This window comes from Loxodonta africana, chromosome 1 (assembly GCF_030014295.1).
Source record: "Loxodonta africana isolate mLoxAfr1 chromosome 1, mLoxAfr1.hap2, whole genome shotgun sequence".
Classification (NCBI taxonomy): Eukaryota; Metazoa; Chordata; class Mammalia; order Proboscidea; family Elephantidae; genus Loxodonta; species Loxodonta africana.
In genome coordinates this window covers 181,137,413-181,143,083 of record NC_087342.1, presented here as the reverse complement: position 1 = coordinate 181,143,083, position 5,671 = coordinate 181,137,413, and the positions used below count along the sequence as shown (strand labels likewise).

General features: G+C 41.4%; 1 non-coding gene across 1 annotated transcript; it reads right to left on the bottom strand.

The window, feature by feature from the left end:
• Positions 1 to 415: 415 nt before the first annotated feature.
• On the bottom strand, positions 416 to 521 carry LOC111750429 (U6 spliceosomal RNA). Its single transcript, XR_002785563.1, has one exon. It is a non-coding gene; the product is annotated as a U6 spliceosomal RNA (small nuclear RNA).
• Positions 522 to 5,671: the final 5,150 nt, after the last annotated feature.

Sequence of the window (5,671 nt, the reverse complement as noted above, 5' to 3'; positions counted from 1 at the left end):
TACTTGCACATTGCTTTTGTTTTGCATTCAAAAATTTTATGCACAAATTGTTTTCTGACATTAGTTGCAATCTCTGCAATCTGTCAGCACTCTCACCCTTTCCCTTTCCACCCTGGGTTCTCAGTGTCCATTCATCCAGTTTTCCTGTCCTTTCCTGCCTTCTCGTCTTTGCTTTTGGGCAAGTGTTGCTCAGTTGGTCTCGTATCCTTGATTGAACTAAGACGCACGTTCCTCACGTGTATTATTGCTTGTTTTACAGGCCTCTCTAACCTTGGGCTGAAAGGTAGACTTTGAGAGTGGCTTTAGTTTGAGTTGGGGGCCATAGTCTTGAGGGTGTCCATGTCTAGGGGCCATAGTCTTGAGGGTGTCCATGTCTCTCTGTGTGTGTGTGTTGCAATAAAATTTTATTTATTAAAAAAAAATGGAATGCTTCATGAATTTCGTGTCATCCTTGCACAGGGGCCACGCTAATCTTCTCTGTATTGTTCCAATTTTAGTATACGTGCTGTCCAAGCCAGCACCGTCCATGTCATTTCAAAGATAAATCAGAAAATGTAAGTTATTATTGGCTTTCATTTTAGTAGGTAATTTTGCTTTGAAGTTGAGATGACAAATGACAGCTCAATTACTCTAGACTGACAGTTAAAGAAACATCAGATTCTACATCCTTAGGAGATCGTGTCAGAATTGTACAGGAAATTCACCTTTCTTTTAATATCCACTCCTTTAGAAATTACACTCTGCTTTATATATCATGATAAAGTTTTCACTTTACATTTCTTTTACTAGTTTGGTGTTCATACTGCTCAGAAGTAAAGTATTAACAAGTCTCGCTGGCAACTGACTTTCAAATATATGCTTGAGGTGGGATACATGAAAGATACAGTGCTCAGACACATGCCTGCATTCTTCTACAACCTCTTTCATTTACTTCCCACTGACAGTCAGTGCCACCAAGGCCTTTGAGGAGTGACCTTCTGTCTGCCTTTTCTACTGGATGTCATCAATGTGGTGGAACACAAGCCAGATCCTAGCCCAGTGAGCTCTGAGTCCATCCAAAGGAAGGTCTCTGATAGTGTATTCAGATGTCTTTAAGACTTAATATTTCCCCTTTTTATAAGAGGCAAATAATAATAATATAAAAAATCTTACTGTACGAGGACAAAGTTGTGAGAAAAGGACATCGTTGCAGAGCAAGATATAGCATATCCGCAAACCCACAAATGCTTGTATTGGAAGTGTTTCCTATTTAGTCAATCATGAAATTATAAGAATTGTCACCCAGCCTTATAATCCATTTCTGACAGTTCCTTTAAGACAGATTTTCTTCAAACCATTTTAAACATAAATAGATAGATAAAACCAAACCCAGTGCTGTTGAGTCATAGATAAAAAAAAAAAAAAAAAAAATTTAAGTGAAAAATAATGGATGATAGCTTTATAGAAATATAAGGAGATATAGATATATGCAAAACAAAGTTTCAGAAAGTAATGTTGTTGTTGTTAGGTGCCATCAGATGGTTCCAACTCATAGCGACCCTATGTATAACAGAAGGAAACACTGCCTGGTCCTGTGCCATCCTCACAAGCGTTGCTACACTTGAGGCCATTGTTGCAGCCACTGTGTCAATCCATCTCGTTGAGGGTCTTCCTCTTTTTCGCTGACCCTCTACCAAGCGTGATGTCCTTTTTCAGGGACTGATCTCTCCTGGTAACTTGTCCAAGGTATGTGAGACATAGTCTTGCCATCCTTGCTTCTAAGGAGCATTCTGTCTTCTTCCAAGACAGATTTGTTTGTACTTTTGGTATATTCAATATACTTTGCCAACACTACAATTGTTTAACGAGAAACTAGTTTTCTCTGTAAACCTTCATCTAAAGCAAAATAAGAATGAAAGAATTCAACCAGACAGCTCAGGACTGTAATTGCAAAGCATTTTTTTAATCTAAGAATTCCTAAAACCAGATTTATTCACATATTCTGATTTTCCTGGGACATTTTAATTTATTAGTGACTTGGATTAAATAAGACCCTATAAATTCTAAATTTGACAGCTCAACTTAAACCTAAGGAATCCAGAAAGAAATACATCAAAATGCAAAGACATCAGCCAGACATTTCTCTGCATCTTCACTGACTTTGATATACACACACACACACAAAAGAATTTTCACACTTTTTGGGACATGTATGTACATGGATCTCAATAGGCTTGGAATCACGAGGGAATGTAAGTCACTGGAATGTACGATTCAGAGCAGCAAGTATTTCTATGAGGGAGAGAGGTTATTCTCTAAATATTCTGGATGCTACCAATAATACTATCTTTGAAAAACTCTCAAATAGTCTATTGAAGGATGAGAGAGAAGGTAAAATATTTTTAGACTTAAAAAATCCTTGTATAAACTAAGCTCTTCACATGACATTAAAGAAATAACTTGTTTTTATGGCTAAAGGGCAGGAGACAGGGAGTAGCTTACCACCCATCAACACTTTATCCTTTCAAAGAGCTAACTAGCACCAGAGAAGGGTAGAGAAGGAATGTTTTCCTCTCCATGTGAGGGAAAGTCAGGATGCTAGTAAGTATAAGAAAAAGTATAAGAAAATCCATTATTAGTAAATTTTATATGTTCACACTTGTCTTAGTTATCTAATGCTGCTGTAACATAAATACCATAAATGGATGGCTTTAACAAAGAGAAATTTATTCTTTCACAGCCCAGTAGGCTAGAAGTTAGAATTCAGGGTGGCAGTGCCAGGGGAAGTCTTTCTTTCTCTGTTGGCTCTGGAGGAAGGTCCTTGTTATCAATCTTCCCCTCATCTAGGATGTTCTCAGCGCAGGAGCCCTGGGTCCAAAGGATGCGCTCTGCTCCCATTGCTGTTTTCTTGGTGGTCCCTCTGTCTCTCTGCTATTTCTCTTGTTTATATCTCAAAAGAGATTGACTCAAGATACAATCTAATCTTGTGGATTGAGTTCTGCCTCATTAACATGACTGCCTCTAATCCTGTCTCATTGACATCATAGAGGTAGGATTTATAAGACATAGGAAAATCACATCAGATGACAAAATTGTGGACAGTCACACAATACTGGGAATCATGGCTTAGCCAAGTTGATACACATTTTTGGGGGACACAATTCAAGCCATAATATTCCACCCTCTGGCTCCCAAGAAATCATGTCATTGCCACAAGTAAAACATATTCCCCTCATCAACACTGCTCAATTAGCTAGAATGTTGTTGTTGTTATTTTTATTCTTATTTTGAGCCATGCTTTGGAAAGATACCAATACAGCACTGTTTAAAGTCAAAACTAGTAATTAATATGTAATGGTGAAAAAGGGAGGCAGCAGCTTAAGGGTTTGAGTGGGGCTCTTTGGTAATAAATTAGTTAAGCACTAGTTATGCAAACAATATGGTGAGCAGAGACTGCATCAGAGACTACAGGTGGTGAGGCTTTCTGAGGCCGGAATTATAGGAACTTTGAAACACTAAGTGTGGCTACTGTATCCAAACATACTAACAAGAGAGGGAGAAGCTAGCATTAGTTAGGGACCCAGGGATGTGGGATTCAGGGATGACCTGGCTCTGTCACCAACTCAAGTTACCTGAGTTGTCAATTTCCTCATTAAAAAAAAAAAAGAAAGAAAATGAGGGTTGTGTCATCTACAAGGTTTCTTTAACTTTAGAATTTTACAACTCAAAATGTGGAACTGGAACCTTCTAGGTAAGTACCGTTCATTAGAAATATAATGTGAGTGTTTTAGTCATCTAGTGCTGCTATAATAGAAATACCACGAGTGGATGGCTTTAACAAAGAGAAATTTATTTTCTCACAGTCTAGTAGGTTACAAGTCCAAATTCAAGATGTCAGCTCCAGAGGAAGGCTTTCTCTCTTTGGCGGCTCTGGGGAAAGGTCCTTGTCTTCAATCTTCCCGTGGTCAGGGAGCTTCTCAGACACAGGAACTCCAGACCCAAAGCACGCATTCTGCTCCTGGTGCTGCTTTCTTGGTGGTATGAGGTCTCCAATTCTCTGCTTGCTTCCCTTTCCTTTTATCTCTTGAGAAATAAAAGGTGATACAGGCCACACCCCAGGGAAGCTCCCTTTACGCTGGATCAGGAATGTGACCTGATAAGGATGTTACAATCCCACCCTAATCGTCTCTAACGTAAAATTACAACCACAAAATGGAGACAACCACAGAATACTGGGAATCATGGCCTAACTAAGTTTATACACACATTTTTGGGGGGACATAATTCAATCCATGACATTCCACCCTTTGGCCCCCAAAAGATCACATTCTTGCAACATGCAAAACATATTCATCCCATCATACCATAGCAAAAGTCTTAACTCCAAGTCCAAAATCCAAAAATTACTCTTCATCTGCGAAATCTAGAATACAAGTTGTCTGCTTTCAAAGGTACAATGGCAGAACAGGCACAAGCTAGACATTTCCATTACAAATGGGAGAAACTGGAGGGAAATAAGGCATAATGGGCACCAAGCAATTCAGCAGAACACATTACATTAGCCCTCGAAGCTTTGCAAATAATCCTCTGTCCTCTGAGACCATTTACACAATGGCCCTGCCCTCCAGACTCTAGGTATTGGCCACACTCTTCAGATTCTGAGTGGAGGCCCCTATTCCCTGGGCTTCAGCTCTGCCTTCCAGGCCCACTGGGACAGCAACTCTGCTCCCTTGGCTTTAGGTGCACCATTCTCCAAGTCCATCTGAGTGGTGACTCCACCATTAGAAACACCAGAGGCCGTGGGTCCACCCTTTGAAACCCCTGAGGTCATGGCCATACCTTTTGAGACTGAGGCAGCTTGGCTTCTTGTGTTGTCTCTTCAGCTTCTGTTTCTTGGCCTCTCGGCTCCTTGAGCCTCACGGCTGCATCTGCCCTGCTGGGGCAATTGTTCCAAAGCTCTGTAACTCTACGAGTAAGTGCCTGGAGGCACCCCACTCCACCAGGAAGCCTCCTGTGCACCAGCACTCTCAGCTCTCTTGCTCCATGGGTCCAGCAAGCCTAGCTCCACCAATAAGTGCCCAGAGACATCTTATACCATCAGGAAGCCTCCTGAATACAGGCACTCAGCTCTCTTGCTCTGTGGGTCAGTTCCAGTGCTGTCTGGCTGGCTCTGGTCTCCTGGTTCTGCTGCTGCTAGTTCGCTGCTGCTGCTGCCACTGGTTCTCTGCTGCTGCTGGCCATCTGTGGCTGCTGCTTTTCTATCCATTCACAGTTTCAAAGCTGATTCCTCGTTTTAGATATCTGTTAGAGCAGCATCCCACTCTCTTGGTACCAAATTATGTTTTAGTCATCTAGTGCATGCTGTGACAGAAATACCACAAGTGGCTGGCTTAAACAAAGAGAAATTTATTCTCTTACAGTCTAGTGGTTTACTAGTCCAAATTTAGGGTGTCAGCTCCAGGGGAAGGCTTTCTCTCTTTGTTGGCTCTGGAGGAAGGTCCTTGTTTTCAATCTTCCCCTGGTTGAAGGAGCTTCTCAGGTGCAGGGACCCCGGGTCCAAAGCACGTGCTCTGCTCCTGGTGCTGCTTTCTTGGTGATATGAGGTCCCCAACTCTCTGCTTGCTTCCCTTTCCTTTTATATCTTGAGAGAGAAAAGGTGGTATAGGCCACACCCCAGGGAAACTCCCTTTAC